The sequence below is a fragment of the Lepidochelys olivacea genome, assembly GCF_965140295.1.
Source record: "Lepidochelys olivacea isolate rLepOli2 genome assembly, chromosome: 2".
NCBI classification, from domain to species: domain Eukaryota; kingdom Metazoa; phylum Chordata; order Testudines; family Cheloniidae; genus Lepidochelys; species Lepidochelys olivacea.
This window is the reverse complement of record NC_140412.1, coordinates 67,608,066-67,628,244: the sequence shown is the minus strand read 5'-3', so window position 1 is coordinate 67,628,244 and position 20,179 is coordinate 67,608,066. Positions and strand designations below refer to the sequence as shown.

Below are 20,179 nucleotides of genomic sequence, written 5' to 3'. Positions count from 1 at the left end.
CTATGATTCTATGACCTGGGATTGGGAACCTCTGCACCATCCCCTGCCAGAGGTCTCTAGCTTGTAGCTGCAATTTAGCCCTTAGCGTAACAACTAAATATACATAGATTTTTGGGTTCAGACGTTTCTGATATACAAAATAAGTTTGCCTTTTATGGAAAAAGGGCAACTGTGCCTTTTTGTTTCCATTATGGCAATTATAAATCATTCCTTGTCTGCCAGCTGAGAGAGAAGTCATTTTCTGGTAGCAGAGACCATAACTGACAGCTGAGTAAGACGTCTGTAGAAAACTTTTTTGTGGCTAACCCCTGCAGTGTGTGGGGCGTGTCTTGTATTAGTAATGTAAATTAACTGGAGATGGGCATGGATATCAAAGTTGGGATCAGTATCTGAATTTTCCAAAAGTTCATGCGTGTGTGGGTCAAGGCCCCTATCTATAATTAACCCTTTGAAGACCTGGGTATTTGCCCATTTTTGTCAGTGGTGGTGGGAGGAGTAGCGGCATTACAGCAATGTGTAGAGGCCCCAGGTTTTAGGTACTGTACAGTGTGGCAAATTACCAGCACTACTATGATGGGTCTCGCGCTTTCTCTTCTTGGGGTGGGGGGTTCAGGACACCGTTTCTTGCCCCGGAACTGGGGTATTAACTGCCTCACTAGTGTCCTAGAGGAGGGGAGGGGAGAGGAGAGGGAGGGACCCAGGTCCGCCCTCTACTCCGGGTCCCAGCCCAGGGGCCCTAGGGATAGCAGTAAACCACTAGAACTAGCGGTTCCTTCCCCTGGGCTACTTCCCTCTCCTGCCCTTCAGCTTGTGGGGCTTCCTGCCCTCCCTCTGCACAAACCAGGTGTCCCTTTACCTAGGATCTTGGTCTTCTTAGCCCACCACAGCACTTCTCCAAACTCTCCTCTGCTTCCCTCCAAACTGCTCTCTACTCCAGCACCAATCCACTCTGCTTCAACTCCTCCTCTTGTGTGATTGAAGCAGGGAGTTTTTATCATGTGACTGGCTTCAGATGCTTTAATTAATTTATAGCAAACTTCCTTCCCTCTACAGGGACTAAGACTCCAACACTCTCCTGCTGCCCTCTGGCCATGCTGTATCACAACAGCCACATCATAAGAGACAGTACCTGCCCAAAAGAATGTACGTTCTAAATGGACAACACAGGTAAAACGGTGACAGAAGAGGAGAGCCACACAGAAGTGAAAGCAATTTGCTTCTGGCCACACAGCAGTTCATTGGCAGACCTGCAAATAGAACCCAGGTCTACTGAGTCCCAGTCCAGTGCTTTATTCACTAGACCACACTGCCTCACTTTTTAGTGGTAGAAGCCATCACAATAAATCTATCTGAACAAGGTTTGAAAACTTAAGGTATCTCTGCAACCACTTACAGTATAAGCAGCAGTGCAAGTAGGCGGGTATGCCGTACCAGCATATTTATAGACACAGCAGCAGCCCCGCCGGAGGAGTTCTGCTCCTTTCCCCGCTGCCCCTCCCAGCATGGAAAGGAGCAGAATGCCTAGCCCCGCCCTCTGCCCTTCCACGGAGCTGCATCTCCATCTGTGTACCATAGCAGCTCCCGGGAGAGCCCTGCCCTGAAGTCTCTGGCACAGCAGGAGGAGGACAGAGCCCTTTTCTCCCTCCCCCCCCACCCCGGTAACATGGGATGGATGTGGGGAGGGGATGGGGAGAGCGTGGGAGCCCCGGGCTGGGGGCGGCACAGTGAGGAATCACATGGAGGGTCACATGGGGAAGTCACATGCCCCGCTTACCTGGTTCCCCCCCCCACGTACCAGTAAGAAATGAATTTTACTTGCACCACTGAGTATAAGCTCTTTGGGGCTGGGACCATCTCTTTGTTCTGTGTTTGAATAGTGCCTAGCACAATGGAGCCCTGGCCTTTAGGCACTACCGTAATCAAAATAATAATGACAATGAGAGAACCCATGCAAATTTAAAGAAATAAGTAGTTGTGTACTGTTTCTTGTATGTAATTGTAACAACTTTCTATTAATAGTTGTTAAAAATGAAAGTTGTGCTAAGAATCTCAGAATCCCTTTTATGTTCTTTACCTACCTGGCCCTATTTCACCTTTTTTCTCTTCTCTTTACTGTAATCATCATGGAGCATGTTTCTTTAAGAAAGTATTTCCTCCAGAAGTGAAGCTCACAGTTCAAACACCCCTTTCTGTTTCTAAACACTTACCACCACTACCCCCTGCACAAAACAAAAACCCTACACCTAGCAGAGTTTTGGGTGCCAAAAATGCCGGATGCACCATGAAGTCCACTGGGGATTTTGCTGTTAGTGATTTTGGTGTGGGTGGTAGTTACTAGAGTCATGGGCAGCGGTATAAAACTTTAAGACAGTATCTTATCCTTCATTGTTTTCACTGTCTATTGTTTCCTCTTTTCTTTCCCGTTGGCTCCTAGATCTCTTTCCCTACATAATGTGTTCAAGCTTTGCCTTTATATTTTTCTGGCTGCCCCACATTTCCTCTTTTTATGTTTTTCTCTCTTTTCAGTCTATCCCTGTCTCTCCAACCTGAATCTATCCATCTATCCCACTGATAGACACCTTCACATCCTTCTGCTCCCCTGAACATACCATTTGAAAAAATGCACCGGCACATAATAGCCAGGGGCCTATAGTAAGGTGAGAAGATCTCCTAGCCAAGACAACACCCAAATGAAGGAGGCCTGATTAGCAGAGAGGATGGTGCTGTTGCCACGAGTGCCAGAGATTGTGGGAGAGCGGAGAGGGCTTGGGAAGAAAGATAAGGAATTCAGTTTGAGCCATGTTAAATTTAAGCTGGTGTGAAACTTCCAGAAGTGTGAGAGACAGGCAGAGATGAGGGTGACAGGAGATGCAAATTTGTTTTACAGACACGTGCATCTCAGAACAGTTTATAAGACCATGAAGCCACAATGCATCTGTTGATACCTGACAACTGATCAGTATGTCCTCTTTACTGTAAGTACAGGAACATGCTACTGGTAAAGTTAGAACAAACAGTATTGTTTACATCTGGAAATCTTTTGAGCAATTCATCATTAAAACAGAAATTGGAAGCCTGAAATTCCACATCTGTTCTCATGTGATATTTGAAGAATATCTCCACACCTGTCTCTGTAGTTATATTGTGCTCTTCACTGAGTAGCAGAGGCCTCTCACAGGATGATTCTCATTATCTACAATAATAGTTATTAATTACATTAATAGATCCAGAAATGTTCTGTGGCATGCGTTTCTACATGGAATTTAGATTAGATTTTATTTTAAAATCCATTACACCACCATATTCTGTGTGTTTTGAATGTGTAAAATGCATGTATAGTGCAGCATTTATTACTCTATTCTGCCTTGTTCACAAGTTCTGATGGTGTGTCACTGCTACTTGGACAAGAATTATTTTGAAATGATGGTATTTGCAAAAGAATGAGAAGTCTGTTTTAAAGATGAAAGAAAGCAATTTCTCTCTTATGAGGGCTTGCTTAGGCTCCATGCTTAATAAATCATGACACATCCACTAAGAAGTTTTGGACTTCATTTTTATATTGATTTTTCAAAATTAAATAAAATAAATCCTTTTACTGTTGTCAGTTGGGCAGGCTTTTTTGTTTCTTTTTACATTGGCAGGTTAGACATTTTACATTTGATTAGATTGCTGTTGTCTTTTAAAAATACCTTTTAAGGTGATCTATAAGTATGGTGAAGACATTTCCAGCTTGTTAAATGCCCCAACTAAAGAGAGTACGGAAGCACTTTTATATCTGTATTTAATTGGGATTTTTTTGTTCTTTTGAAAGAGAATATATTTCCAAAATAGTTCCTTGCTTCTCCACCTCCATCTCTCTGCAACAATGCAAACCCTCTGTGACTTCCAGCTCCCATTTGGAGTGATATCCCAGAGTCCATCTTATGTTGCACCAACAGTTGGCTATCTATTTGTGGTGAGAAGAGTCTCATTGTCTCCAATATTCCATAATTTTAAAGTGTAATACTTAAAATTCATGTACTGTTCATGATAAAATAATGTTTAAAATATACAATATTGGGTTAAAAGTGGGACTTGACCATAATGCAAGCTCCAGCATTGTTTGTTCAACTGTACGTTTGATATCCCTAGCAGAGTGCACACTGGGAAATGACCCAGAATAGGAGCTGGCACATCAGAGTTCTGGATTCCTGAGACCTGAATTATGATAAAAGTGACCAGATGAGCTGAAAATGCTCCTTGTGGTGTATACATCTTATTATGTTAAATTGAAATTTAATTTGTACAGTTAAAATTTTTCCCAATATTTTCCAATCTCCTTTTAGGCCCCAAGCATAACTTTAAGCACAGGGATAATGTTACAAGAGGAACTCCACTGACAGTGTTTACAGATTTAAGATTGAATGTGTACAAAGAAAGATCTATGTGTACAAAGAAAATACAGTAAGATTAAAATTTTATCAAGAAAGATATTTTAAGGAGAGATTTGAAAGAGGAGAAAAGGTGGTGGCTTCACAATGTGCTGGGGTGGCATGAAAGACCGCATGAAGGCTGATGCTGATGTGGGAAGCAGAAAAGGGGTAATCACAGCTGATTATTGACAATGAAGGTGGGGGTCACCACTGTAATTAAAAACTAGATTTGATATATAGAACAGGCCTAAATGTCCGAAGATCGGAAGTCAGCTCAAGAGTTTCTCCCTGAGGTGTGTGTTTTGCTTTTATGATTATTATGTATTTGCAACATTTCTGTGCCGACAAACTCCCCAGTGTAAACAGTTATACTCGCATAAAAGTGCTTTTGCCGGTATAACTTCGCATGATTTCTTTACCTAGAGTAAATGTGTGCTATTTTTATGTAATCATTCTTCAGGGTAGAAAAACATTTAAATTAAAGTTTAAATTCTAAAGAAATTAGTAGCTTAGCCTCTGAACTCACCAGGGAAAGCTTCCTACTCCACGCTATTGAGTGGGCAAGCAGATTTTCAAGCCTTTTGTATCACAAAGTTGAGGATTGTGTATCCTAATTATGTATTCTGTGCAAAGATATTCCTTTAATCTTTCAAAAAAATTAATTTTCACTTTTATGTTCTATTGCTTTCACACATTATATCAGTTTTGAAAGACTAAGTTATCTCCTATATGTAGGTTGGAAGCTCTATTTGAATATGTCTAATTTTACTGGGCTGTGATTTTGTGTATGGAGGTGTGCACTGTATATATCAAAAAAGGGAAAACCAGATTTGTTAAGGATATTACTCAGTGAGACCTACTGTGGACATCCTGTACCCAGATGGACTTAAAATTCTTTGTAAGGTCTTTAAGAAGCTTCCTTTTTAACTGCTGTCTGAAATGTCCTAATATTTCTTATCAAGAAAGGTCACCTTCTTAATAGTGATTACACTAGCTAGATGAGTAGGCCAGCTGGGAGTCTTCTATCTCAAGGAACCTTTCATGGTGTTCTTTTCAGACAAGTAGCTCTTATACCAGCTCCAGAATTTCTCCCTGAAGTAAACTCCACTATCCACTCAAATCAGAAAGCATATCTACCTTCTTTCCACCTTAAACCAATTCATCCCTTTAAAAAAAACAAACAACAACAACAAAAACACTGCAGTCATATTTCATACACTTGAGCAGTCATCATCAAATACTACTTTAGTAGGCTACAAGCTCTCTAGAAGAGTTTTTTTTTTTTTTTTATCATGTGGAAGAACACACACAACACACACAAAAAGGCTCAAAGGTTCAGTGTTTCCAGATGGGTCAAATTTTTGTTAGAACTGATGTGCATGTCTAAACATATGCCTCCTTTGGACATTGGAACCCTTTCAATCAGATATTTACCAGCTCTTGGACAGAGAAAAATAGTCTCATATAATAAGATTAACAGGGCGGTGACTTTGAGTCATGAAACACAACAAAGTAGGTATTTCATCTTCCACAGATACAGCCTTAGTTCAGTGTCCTTTAGGTTACAGTTCCCCATTTAAAGAAAAGCACAAAACTCTTCAGATACTTGTGATTTTCACCCAGCCCTCTTGTTTGTTTTATTTCCAACTGGACTGGATACATACCCATACTGAAAAGGAGTACTTGTGGCACCTTAGAGACTAACCAATTTATTTGAGCATAAGCTTTTGTGAGCTACAACTCACTTAATCGGATGCATACTGTGGAAAGTGTAGAAGATCTTTTTATACACACAAAGCATGAAAAAATGGGTGTTTACCACTACAAAAAGTTTTCTCTCCCCCCACCTCACTTTCCTGCTGGTAATAGCTTATCAACCTCAGCCTGGTCCAGTCCACACAAGAGATCCACTTCCTGGACACTACAGTGCTAATAAACGATGGTCACATAAACACCACCCTGTACCGGAAACCTACTGACCGCTATTCCTACCTACATGCCTCCAGCTTTCACCCTGACCACACCACACGATCCATTGTCTACAGCCAAACGCTGCGATACAACCACATTTGCTCCAACCCCTCAGACAGAGACAAACACCTACAAGATCTCTATCAAGCATTCTTACAACTACAGTACCCACCTGTGGAAGTGAAGAAACAGATTGATAGAGCCAGAAGAGTTCTCAGAAGTCACCTACTACAGGACAGGCCTAACAAAGAAAATAACAGAACGCCACTAGCCGTCACCTTCAGCCCCCAACTAAAACCTCTCCAATGCATTATTAAGGATCTACAACCTATCCTGAAGGATGACCCAACACTCTCACAAATCTTGGGAGACAGGCCAGTCCTTGCCTACAGACAGCCCCCCAACCTGAAGCAAATACTCACCAACAACCACATACCACACAACAGAACCACTAACCCAGAAACCTATCCTTGCAACAAAGCCCATTGCCAACTGTGCCCACATATCTATTAAGGGGACACCATCACAGGGCCTAATAACATCAGCCACACTATCAGAGGCTCGTTCACCTGCACATTCACCAATGTGATATATGCCATCATGTGCCAGCAATGCCCCTCTGCCATGTACATTGGTCAAACTGGACAGTCTCTACGTAAAAGAATAAATGGACACAAATGAGATGTCAAGAATTATAACATTCAAAAAGCAGTCGGAGAACACTTCAATCTCTCTGGTCACGCGATTACAGACATGAAAGTTGCGATATTACAACAGAAAACTTCAAATCCAGACTCCAGCGAGAGACTGTTGAATTGGAATTCATTTGGAAATTGGATACAATTAACTTAGGTTACCTTGCATAATGACTTAGCCACTCCCAGTATCTATTCAAGCCTATTTCCCCTTGTTTTTTCCTACCCCCCCACCCCCCAGACGTTCTTGTTAAACCCTGGATTTGTGCTGGAAATGGCCCACCTTGATTATCATATACATTGTAAGGAGAGTGATCACTTTAGATAAGCAGTTACCAACAGGAGAGTGGGGTGGGGAGAGAGAAAACCTTTTGTAGTGGTAAACACCCATTTTTTCATGCTTTGTGTGTATAAAAAGATCTTCTACACTTTCCACAGTATGCATCCGATTAAGTGACCTGTAGCTCACAAAAGCTTATGCTCAAATAAATTGGTTAGTCTCTAAGGTGCAACAAGTACTCCTTTTCTTTTTGCGAATACAGACTAACAGGGCTGTTACTCTGAAACATATCCATATTGGTTGTATTCATGTATAGGAATAGAATAGTCTGTTCCTTACCTATAAATTGATTCTCTTGTAATCTATATTAACCAGTCTGTAGGACATCCCTCGTTCTTTTAATTATCCTCTTTTTAATTCCTTGTTGTATGAATACTTGTGTAACCCTCCTTCAATTCACATGTGTAAGGCAGAATGAGAAAATTTAAACTAAGGTATATTTGATCACTCCAGATACCATTTTGTGATGTGAATTCCAGAGACTCCTGTGTTTGGTCCCTTTTTTTATTACAATGTAATAATAAATAATCTCACAAAAGGAATATCCATAATAATGCTATTAAGTGTTAAAAAGAATTGGAGTTATATGTCTACTGGGAAAGCTTTGCAGCGTACATCTATTATGTAAAGGCATGTAACAGCACCAGAAACTTTAGCTAAGTTGCCTTCATGTACTGCGATGGACAAGTCTAACCCAATAGCATCTCTAGATCGGTGGATGTATATGCTATGAGATAAATTTGCAGTAAATGAATAAATTGTCATATTTCACTGAAGGAAGAGAGAGAAATGAGATTAATAGAAAAGAGAAGGGAAAACAGAATAAAGGAATGCTAAAAGTTCGTTGTCATATAACACCTTTGGTACTTGTCACAGGGTGCACTCACCCCGCACTAGTACTGCAAGGGTTAACTCTACTCTCTGGGCCAAGGAGGCCATGCCCCCTCAGCCCTGCTGGGCATGCTCCGGCTGGAGACTAATTATAAAAGGGAGCAGCTTGGCTCATTCAGGGCTTACTGCTGAAGAAGGATGATGCATGCTGCAAGCTCCAGCCCGGGAGCTGCTGAAGCCACAGACGGCAGAAGCCGGAGACGCCGAAACCCAGGCAAATGCCCAAGCTCCTGCAGATTCCCAAGGAGTAACAGAGCTGCTGAGAGTCACACAGGTCAAAGAGCCTATGGACTCTGGAGATATCAGGACCACTATACAAGGGACAGGGAGGAAGTGGGGGGGGAGAGAGAGGTCAGTGGTTTGAGCATTGGCCTGCTAAACCCAGTGTTGTGAGTTCAATCCTTGAGGGGGCCATTTAAGGATCTGTGGCGAAACCTGGGGATTGGTCCTGCTTTGAGCAGGGGGTTGGACTAGATGATCTCCTGAGGTCCCTTCCAACACTGATATTCTGTGATTCTATAAGTAGCTCAGGGGGACGAGGCATTATACCTAGTGGTGTCAGTGTGTTTGGGGCGGATTCCCCGCTGACCCAGTAGCAAGCGTACTTGCCACTATCAGGGGCCTGAGCTGGGACCTGGTGGACTGGGACCTGGTGGAACAGGGAGGGCCCGGGTTCCCCTACCAGGCCACCACGCCCCCCTTCTCTCCCCCAGCCCACTCCCCAGTGGCAGTCCACTGTCATGACTGGCTACCAGGCCAAACAGCCCTACTTAAGAGGGCCATTATACTGACTCTGGCCACTAGACAACACAGCCCTGCTGAACAGGGCAGCCCTATGGACTTTGAGTGCTAGGCCACACAGCCCTGAGAGAGAGCAGCCATATTGACTTTTACCCCTAGGCCAAGCTATCCCAAGACAAGGGATGGTTATATAGACTCAGCCGCGGATCCATAATCACCCTTGCTCCGTCTCAAAAAGGGATGGGGCACACTCGACCTGCAACAGTATTGAAGATGCAAAATACAGTCAATGTGTATTTTCAAGTGCTAGTGCAGTGACCACGTGACCAAACATAGCAATTTTATGTTGTACACAGGGATATTAGTAGCAAGATTTCATGCGCTACTTCAAGCATCTGGTTTAATGGACAGAAAACAGGATTGCTGTGGAAGCCAGGAATTTGCATGCCAAGCCCACTTCTGTTGCTGACTTGCAGTATGGCCTTGGGCAAGTCACTTTCCCAGTTTCTCTGCCTATAAAATAGGGATAATATTAACCATCTTGCAGGGTAGTTGCAGAGAGTAATTAGGTAATGCTTGTTTAATGCTTTGAAGATGGAGGCTAACATTTTCAAAAATGGTTGTCTAAAATTAGTTTCTGAAGTTTCTGACATAAATGCCCTAATTTTCAAGTGTTCTGCATTCATCAGGTGCCATTTTAAATCAATAAGAGCTCTTGTATGCTCAGCACTCTGTAACAGTAGGCCCCTAAATTTTAGTTAACCATTTAAATAAAAAATACCTTCACCATAAAGTACTGCGTGTGTGTGTGTTAGTGTATTTTGTAAAAACTTCATAATGGAGCATTGATAAGGACGCAGGGGTTACCCTCGTATCTTTTTGAAAAGTGCTGTCAGAACCTTAACTTTCACACACAGTCAGAAGAGACTTGTGTTTTTTCTCCTCCAAAAGATTGTGTGTCTAGCAGTACAGCACATCCTTAGCCAAGAATATGTGTACTTTCTCTTCCCAATGTTCATAATTCAGCTGAAGAAGCAGGTTCTAATATACCTTTTTAATTTTTCACTAAGTCATCATGGTGTTTGGGAGCACTGTGCTGTCAGAAGCTGTCTTCTGAATGAAACTTAGTACTTAGGGTATGTCTACGCTACGAAATTAAGTCGAATTTATAGAAGTCGGTTTTGTAGAAAGCGTTTTTATACAGTCGATTGTGTGTGTCCCCACACAAATGCTCTAAGTGCATGTAGTCAGCGGAGTGTGTCCACAGTACCGAGGCAAGCGTCGACTTCCGGAGCGTTGCACTGTGGGTGGCTATCCCACAGTTCCCACAGTCTCCGCCGCCCATTTGAATTCTGGGTAGAAATCCCAGTGCCTGATGGGGCTAAAACATTGTCTCGGGTGGTTCTGGGTGCATATCGTCAGGCCCCCCTTCCCTCCCTCCTTCCAATCGTTTTGCACCTTTTTTCGTGAGTTACCTGTGCAGACGCCATACCACAGCAAGCATGGAGCCCGCTCAGCTAACCGTCACCGTATGTCTCCTGGGTGCTGTTTATTGCAGCAGTTTATTGCCTTTTGGCAGCAGACAGTATAGTATGACTGGTAGCCATCGTCGACGTAGTCCTGGGTGCTCTTTTAACCGACCTCAATGAGGTCGGGGCGCCTGGGCAAACATGGAAGTGACTCAGCCAGGTCATTTCCCTTTTAAGTTTCGTCTCATGGCGATTCAGTCCTACCAGCAGTGCACAGTCTTTTAATCAGCAGCCAGCAGAAGACGATGGCCAGCAGTCATACTGCACCGTCTTCTGCCGAGCACCCAGGAGATGACAATGGCTAGCGGTCCTACTGCACGGTCCGCTGCCAGCAAGATGTATAAAGATAGATGAAGTGGATCAAAACAAGGAATAGACCAGATTTGTTTTGTATTCATTTTCTCCTCCCTCCCTCTGTGAAATCAATGGCCTGCTAACCCCAGTTTTGAGTTCTATCTTGAGGGTTTGAGTTCTGTCCTTGAGGGGGCCATTCTGTTTCTCACAAAGCCACCCCCTTTCTTGATTTTAATTCCCTGTAAGCCATGTCGTCAGTCGCCCCTCCCTCCATCAGAGCAATGGCAGACAATCGTTCTATGCCTTTTTTCTGTGCAGACGCTATACTTCGGCAAGCATGGAGCCCGCTCAGAGCACTTTGGCAATTGGGAGCACATTAAACACCACACGCATTATCCAGCAGTATATGCAGCACCAGAACCTGGCAAAGCAAAACCGGGCGAGTAGGCGACGTCAGCGCGGTGACGAGAGTGATGAGGACATGGACACAGACTTCTCTCAAAGCACGGGCCCTGGCAATGTGGGCATCATGGTGCTAATGGGGCAGGTTCATGCAGTGGAACGCCGATTCTGGGCTCAGGAAACCAGCACAGACTGGTGGGACCACATAGTGTTGCAGATCTGGGACGATTCCCAGTGGCTGCGAAACTTTTGCATGCATAAGGGCACTTTCATGGAACTTTGTGACTTGCTTTCCCCTGCCCTGAAGCGCATGAATACCAAGATGAGAGCAGCCCTCACAGTTGAGAAGCGAGTGGCAATAGCCCTGTAGAAGCTTGCAACGCCAGACAGCTACCGGTCAGTTGGCAATCAATTTAGAGTGGTCAAATCTACTGTGGGGGCTGCTGTGATGCAAGTAGCCAACGCAGTCAAAGATCTGCTGATATCAAGGGTAATGACCCTGGGAAATGTGCAGGTCATAGTGGATGACTTTGCTGCAATGGGATTCCCTAACTGTGCTGGGGCCATAGACGGAACCCATATCCCTATCTTGGCACCGGAGCACCAAGCTGGCGAGTACATAAACCGGAAGGGGTACTTTTCAATAGTGCTGCAAGCACTGGTGGATCACAAGAGACGTTTCACCAGCATCAATGTGGGATGGCCGGGAAAGTTACATGAAGCTCGCATCTTCAGGAACTCTGGTCTGTTTCAAAAGCTGCAGGAAGGGACTTTATTCCCAGACCAGAAAATAACCGTTGCGGATGTTGAAATGCCTATAGTTATCCTTGGGGACCCAGCCTACCCTTTAATGCCCTGGCTCATGAAGCCATACACAGGCAGCCTAGACAGTAGTCAGGAGCTGTTCAACTACAGGCTGAGCAAGTGCAGAATGGTGGTAGAATGTGCATTTGGATGTTTAAAAGCGCGCTGGCGCAGTTTACTGACTTGGTTAGACCTCAGCGAAACCAATATTCCCACTGTTATTACTGCTTGCTGTGCACTCCACAATATCTGTGAGAGTAAAGGGGAGAAGTTTATGGCGGGGTGGGAGGTTGAGGCAAATCGCCTGGCTGCTGGTTACACACAGCCAGACACCAGGGCAGTTAGGAGAGCACAGGAGGGCGCGCTGCACATCAGAGAAGCTTTGAAAACCAGTTTCATGACTGGCCAGGCTACGGTGTGAAAGTTCTGTTTGTTTCTCCTTGATGAAACCCCCCGCCCCTTGGTTCACTCTACTTCCCTGTAAGCTAACCACCCTCCCCTCCTCCCTTTGATCACCGCTTGCAGAGGCAATAAAGTCATTGTTCCTTCACATTCATGCATTCTTTATTCATTCGTCACACAAATAGGGGGATAACTACCAAGTAGCCCAGGAGGGATGGTGGAGGAGGGAAGGACAAGACCACAGAGCACTTTAAAAGTTTAAAACTTATTGAATGCTAGCTTTCTGTTGCTTGGGCAATCCTCTGGGGTGGAGTGGCTGGGTGGCCGGAGGCCCCCCCACCGCGCTCTTGGGTGTCTGGGTGAGGAGGCTATGGAACTTGGGGAGGAGGGCGGTTAGTTACACAGAGGCTGTAGGGGCGGTCTGTGCTCTTGCTGCTTTTCCTGCAGCTCAACCATACGCTGGAGCATATTAGTTTGATCCTCCAGCAGCGTCAGCATTGAATCCTGCCTCCTCTTATCACGCTGCCGCCACCTTTCAGCTTCAGCCCTCTCTTCAGCCCGCCACCTCTCCTCCCGGTCATTTTGTGCTTTCCTGCACTCTGACATTGTCTGCCTCCACGCATTCGTCTGTGCTCTGTCAGTGTGGGAGGACAGCATGAGCTCAGAGAACATTTCATCGCAAGTGCATTTTTTTCGCCTTCTAATCTTTGCTAGTCTCTGGGAAGGAGAAGATCCTGTGATCCTTGAAACACATGCAGCTGATGGAGAAAAAAAAAGGGACAGTGGTATTTAAAAAGACACGTTTTATAGAACAGTGGATACACTCTTTCACGGTAAAGCTTACTGTTAACATTACATACATAGCACATGTGTTTTCATTCCAAGGTCGCATTTTGCCTCCCCCCACCGTGTGGCTACCCCCTCATCCCTCCCCGTGGCTAACAGCGGGGAACATTTCTGTTCAGCCACAGGCAAACAGCCCAGCAGGAACGGGCACCTCTTAATGTCCCCTTAAGAAAAGCACCCTATTTCAACCAGGTGACCATGAATGATGTCACTCTCCTGAGGATAATACAGAAAGGTAAAGAACAGATGTTGTTTGAACGCCAGCAAACATACACTGCAATGCTTTGTTGTACAATGATTCCCGAGTACTTGCTACTGGCCTGGAGTGGTAAAGTGTCCTACCACGGTGGACGGAATAAGACTGCCCTCCCCAGAAACCTTTTGCAAAGGCTTTGGGAGTACATCCAGGAGAGCTGCGAAAGCCAGGGAAAATTAATCATTAAACATGCTTGTTTTTTTAAACCATGTATAGTATTTTAAAAGGTACACCCACCAGAGGTCCCTTCTCTGCCTGGCGGGTCTGGGAGGCAGCCTCGGGTGGGTTCGGGGTGTCCTGACTCCAGGTCCAGGGTGAGAAACAGTTCCTGGCTGTCGGAAAAAACGGTTTCTCTGCTTGCTTGCTGTGAGCTATCTACAACTTCATCATCATCATCTTCCTCATCCCCAAAACCTGCTTCCATGTTGCCTCCATCTCCATTGAAGGAGTCAAACAACATGGCTGGGGTAGTGGTGGCTGAACCCCCTAAAATGGCATGCAGTTCATCATAGAAGTGGCATGTTTTGGGCTCTGACCCGGAGCAGCCATTCGCCTCTCTGGTTTTCTGGTAGGCTTGCCTCAGCTCCTTAAGTTTCACATGGCACTGCTTCGGATCCCTGTTATGGCCTCTGTCCTTCATGCCCTGGGAGATTTTGACAAATGTTTTGGAATTTCGAAAACTGGAACGTAGTTCTGAAAGCACGGATTCCTCTCCCTATACGGCGATAAGATCCCGTACCTCCCGTTCGGTCCATGGTGGAGCTCTCTTGCGATTCTGGGACTCCATCATGGTCACCTCTGCTGATGAGCTCTGCATGGTCACCTGCAGCTTGCTATGCTGGCCAAACAGGAAATTGAAATTCAAAAGTTTGCGGGCCTTTTCCTGTCTACCTGGCCAGTGCATCCGAGTTAAGAGTGCTGTCAAGAGCGGTCACAATGGAGCACTCTGGGATAGCTCCCGGAGGCCAATACCGTCTAATTGTGTCCACAGTACCGCAAATGCGACCCAGCAAGGCCGATTTCAGCGCCAATCCCCTTGTCAGGGGTGGAGTAAGGAAATCGATTTTAAGAGCCCTTTAAGTCGAAAAAAAGGGCTTCATGTGGATGGGTGCAGGGTTAAATCGATTTAACTCTGCTAAATTCGACCTCAACGCCTAGTGTAGACCAAGGCTTAGAAACGTAGATGTGGGTGTATTTCACAAGTGGGGGAGGGAGGAATATTCATCTAAAAATCAGACTTCAAAAGGAGGCACAACCTGTCCCCTGTTAGTGTGCATGCAGTTTATGTACATAATCAGAGTTTGCAGAAGAGTGGCACAAGACAAATAGATGGCCCGTTATTTGTAAAGTTTAAAGAGTACTTGGAGATCATTTGGGCTTAAAGGTGGTCTATAAATAGAGAGGCTGAGAGTTTCAAACTGGTTAGGAGATTTGGGCACCCAGTTCCCTTTAAAACTGGCAATAGCTTTGAAAACATCAGCTAAAATGTTAATGTTATGTATTGCTGATAATGTAAGGGGGAAAGATTCTCCCATTCTTTCTGTATTTGTACCCTATCAAGTTAAAACTCAGATTAGAGGTGACGTTTTATTTTCAGAGTGGTCCTGCCACTTGGCTATGTATGGCCATTGAGGCACAAATGACTGAACCAAGCCTATGCAGTGGTTCCTCCAAGATTAGACATGATCTCTCATTCCCACTTAGTGCAGTGTTTATTTCTCTTCTGCAAGGTTCTGGGGCCTAGGAGAGGGTGAGGTAGATTTTCTTCTAACTTTTTCTTATTTTGGTGGGGGAGAGGTGGGAGGAAGGGAGTGTGAGAGAGAGATGTATATTTCATCATGTCATAAATTTTAGAGGTTTGCATGGTACTTTATGGATCAAATTATCTAGGATTTTTATCGAGGTTACAAAGTTTGCACAATAGTCAAAAATTATTGTATCTCCTTCCTTGGTATGCAGCTGTCCTCAAAGCAGGGGCAGGGAGAAGCAGGAGTTGAGTGCGATAAGCAAGGTGAAATGATATTTCAGCCAAAAGCCATACAGTACTCACTCCCCATCAGTGTTAGCTTTTTGAACATCAGCTTCCCAGGAGATATAAATGTACTTGAACTCTTTCATAACTTGCTTCCACTGTAAATTTGTTACGCTTCTATTCTGTTAGAGCAATTTTATTTTCTCATATACATAAATACTGCCTTTGACAAGAGAGAGAATGTATTCTAAGTGTTCCTTTGATAGGTAGTGAAAATCTGCAGTAAAACTTTCATATTTTAAAGCAGGCAATCAAACCAGGGATGGATACTAAAATAAAAACTTTTCACCAGCTGACTAGTTTCACTCCTTGCCAAAGCGAGTGTAATTTTGAAGTGTGCATCTGATGAAATAAGTCATTTTTTGTACCAGTCTAGTGAATCACACACTATGAGAGCTGCAAAATTTGCAAAGCATTTCAGCAATTGACATGCCAGCTATTAAGCTATAAATCCTACAATTCTGAGCAAATAGGCATCTCAACCTGTTATTCCCTAGAAATTGTGATCTACATATTAGGTCTGTGTTAAAATTATTGCTTCTTGAAATTGGCTGGTGTTTCATGCATTTTAGCATTAAAATATAATGTCCTTGCTGACAGTAATTAAGTTTTGTTGTCTGATTTATTTTCAAGCAACTTAATTTTACAACTCGTATTTTGTTGTTTCACAGAAATGCAGCTGCACTAAGGTGTTTGTAATCTGAAGCCATTAATTTGCATTAACAAATGTTGGTTCTTTTCCTTGTCACAGTGTGTTGGATTTCTGTTTTTTGGTTATTTTTTTACGGTTAAGATGCAACTGTTAACACTCTATTTTGTGATTATTTTAGCTGATACTGTAAATGACATAATCGTAAAGTAAGGATCCTGTCAGTCAAAACAACCAGGACAGTCATAGTTTATAAGAGCTCAAACAAAACATGTTGTTTAGCTGGAAATATAAAGTCCCATAACTTTCTGCAGCATAGCTAGCATAATTCTTAATTTGTTTTCCCACATAAATTCTAGCAAGAGATCAGATAGCATTAAAGAATGGAAGAGATTGATTAAACATGTTGCACACCAACATTGTTTTATATTGTTTTGTATGTTTTTGAAACCCTCAAACTTCAGGGATTTTTTGGTGATAATTTGAAGGCCCATAATTGGTGGGGGAGGGGGGTAAACAAAGCAGGGTTTTAATAGTGAGCAGTAAATAAGGCCTGGGACCACACACTGAATGAGGAGGATGAAACAAAATACACATTAGTTGCTCATTAAGTGAGCAGAGTCCATACTGTGTACTGAATGAGGCAGAGGTCCTGTTTGGAAGAAAATAGTATGTGTTGATGTAATTAAAGACTGAATCATAATGCATACACACAAGGGGGCCAAATTAAAATGACACTAGCAACCTTAATTCTGGCATTTCCTAACGTTTGAGTGCTTGACTTTGTCCTTAATGTTTTTAACATAGTTTTTTTATGTGTAGTTTCCTAGGATTTTGAAAAAGCAAACCAAAAAAAACATTCTATCATCTGACATCATATTGACACTCATGTGGTTCATCAGCAGAGTTGGAACCTTTAATTCTACTGCATAGACCTCTGCCACTTGACCTAAGAGAGTAACTGAAAGCAGTAGTGGGTTGTTATCCTCTGACTGGACCAGCTCCAGGGTGGAATGGGACTCACACACATTGACAGATATTTGCTGATGACAGAGGAATTTTGGGTTCCGTTCCAAGTTCGAGAGCGGCGTCTGCTCTAGTGAGCACAGACTCTTCTTCTCATTCCCCTCAAGTCTGACCTTTTCAGCCCTGTCATCTCCAACCCAATCCTGTCTCTTTCCCACCCAGGGTCCCTGTCCCAGGCTACGTCTACACTATGGACTTATGCTATACTGTTGTAAGGACTCCTGTGTAGCCACTATATGCTGATGGGAGAGAGCTCTCCTGCTGGCATAATTAAACCACCCCCAACGAGCGGTGGTAGCTATATCTGTGAGAGAGCGTCTCCTACTGACATAGTGCTGTTCACACCGGCAGTTTTGTCAGTGAAACTTGGTTGGGGGTGGTTTTTACACATCCCTGCCTGACAAAAGTTTTACCGACAAAAGTGCTAGTATAGACATAACCCCAGTCTCATTTTTCTTGCCTACCCCAGTCTCAGTCTCTAGCCATCTCATCCCAGTCTCATTGCCCAGCAAGTCCTAGTCTCCCCTTCTGGGTATTGCTGTCTGGTTCCCAGTGCTCCCCAACCAATCTCTCTCTCTCTCTCTCCACATCCAGTCCTAGGGCTTGGCTACACTTGCGAGTTACAGCGCATTGAAGCAGCCCCTAACTCCTGACCCGTCCACACTGGCAAGGCACGTAGAGCACCTGGACTCTCCTGCTAGAGCGCTCCTGGTACTCCACCTCGACGAGTGGAATAATGCTTGATGCGCCCCTACTGGAGCACCGCAGTGCCAGTGTGGATGCCCTGGTCTGTTAGTGCGCTCTGATCGGCCTCCAGAAGTGTCTCACAATACCTGTTCTAGGCACTCAGGTCATCACTTTTTGAACTCTACTGCCCTTCCCTCAGGTGACCAACCATCAGACCCACCCTTTAAATTCTCTTGGAATTTTGAAAAATCCCCTTTATATTTGCTCAGCCGGGTGTGGAGTGCTCTCAGCTCATCTTTCCAGGTGACCATTTGTTCACGCGCCTGGCGATCCCCAGTATGGAGCAATGGCGAGGTGCTGGACATCATCAGTGTTTCGGGGGAGCAAGCTGCCTGCTCCCAGCTGCGCTCCAGCCGTAGGAATTACGTTACCTTCAGGCAGATATCAAAGGACATGATGGAAAGGGGCCATGACCGGGACACAGTGCAGTGCAGGGTTAAAGTGAAGGAGCTGCAGAATGCCTACCACAAAGCCTGCGAGGCAAACAGCCGGTCCAGTGCTGCCCCCCACGACCTGCCGTTTCTACAAAGAGCTGGATGCGATACTTGGGGGCAACCCCACCTTCACTCCGAATACCACGATGGACACTTCAGAGCACAGTCCAACAAGGCAAGAGGAGGAGCAGAAAAGCGGGAGCGAGGGTGCTGAGGCGGAGGAAGACACCCCGGTATCCCTTGATGCATGCAGCCAGGAGCTGTTCTCAAGCCAGGAGGAAGGTAGCCAGTCGCAGCGGCTGGTGCTTGGGGAAGGAAAAAACACCAGTGGAGGTGCCTGGTATGCAGCTTTTATTTTGTTATTTGGAAGTTATTCATTGTGGCCTCTTGGGGCAAGGAGGGTTAGGGCTGCATGCATGCCTAGATGCAGAATAGAGCATTGATGTTCTCTCTCACATCGTGGTAATCGGTCTCAGTGATCTCTTCAAAGGTCTCATCCAGAAGTTGGCCAATGCGCTTGTGCAGGTTTCTTGGGAGAGCCACTGCGGTCTTGTCCTAGTCAGGCTAACATGTCCACGCCACTCTGCTGTGAGGGGTGCGGCAACCATTCTGCACACAGGCAAGCTGCATATGGGCCAGGGCGGAAGCCGCATTGTAGTAGAAGACCCTCCCCTGCTTCCCAGGTCACCCTTAGCAGCGAGATATCTTCCAGGACAAACTCCTGTGGAAAATGTGGGGACAGTGTTCAGCATAGGGGCCCCCTGCAGCTCTTGGCTCTCCCCAAAACACAGAAACCCAGAGGACAGTATGGCCGTGAAAAAATCAATCCCCCTTGACCCTGTGCTTACTCACCATTTTGGGGCTCCCGTGGGTTATGTGCACTCGCATTGGGACGTGCAAATTCTGCTATTGTGTACACTGTGCTTGTCCTTAAGTATGGGGGAATCATTGCTCTGTCTGGTGTGAACAATGCTGCCTCTGTTAAGTGTTGCATTTTGCCTTTACGGATGCAACCTTCAGATCTCAGCCGTCCATGTTATCACTGACCGAAAGACTCCAAAGAATTAGGAAGAGGCCACGTAGAAGCAAAGACATGCTGCATGAAGTAACGCAGCAGTCCCTTAATGAGCATCTAAAAGCACAGGAGTGGAGGGAGAGCAAAAGGAGGATCTGTCAGCAGAATGAGGAGTGCCAGTACAAAAGCACGGAGCTCCTGCAGCAAAGCACGGATCGGCTTATAAGCATCATGGATCGGCTTATAAACATCATGGAGCGCCAAGCGGACTCGATCCAGGGGCTCGTAGCCATGCAGGTGGAACACTACCGTGCTCACCCCCCGCGCAGCCCTTGTCCCAAAACTCTTTCCCTTGTGCCCCCATGTCACCTCCAACCCACTTTCCCCAACAGCCGGGTTCTTATCACCACCAGCTGCCTCCAACACCTGTAGCTTCACCACTCAGCCCTGACAACTACAATCCTTACCCACTGCACTCAGCCCCCATCACCATGCATTATAGCCATCCTGAAGTGCAGCACTCATTACACAGCACTCCATACAGGAAGGCTGAATATGATAACAGGACATATGCAAATCTGTGATTGTACCGTTCCCCACCCCACCCCCTTGCCCTTTCTTTTCCCAAGCAGTTGTGTTTCTTTTCAATAAATGGATTTCCTTTTCAATAAATGGATTTTTTGGCTTTGAAAA

The 20,179-nt window shown here is 44.9% G+C and overlaps 1 protein-coding gene across 5 annotated transcripts in view; it reads left to right on the top strand.

The window, feature by feature from the left end:
* Nucleotides 1–20,179, top strand: part of FAM110B (family with sequence similarity 110 member B) — a 212,912-nt gene that overhangs the window by 103,297 nt on the left and 89,436 nt on the right. The window contains exon 3 of one of the 5 annotated variants that reach the window (XM_084618545.1): nucleotides 2,888–2,975. The exons of the other annotated variants lie outside the window; for them this stretch is intronic. The gene's annotated coding sequence lies outside the window, so the exon portion shown is untranslated. The remainder of the gene's footprint in view (nucleotides 1–2,887; nucleotides 2,976–20,179) is intronic. 5 annotated transcript variants of the gene reach the window in all.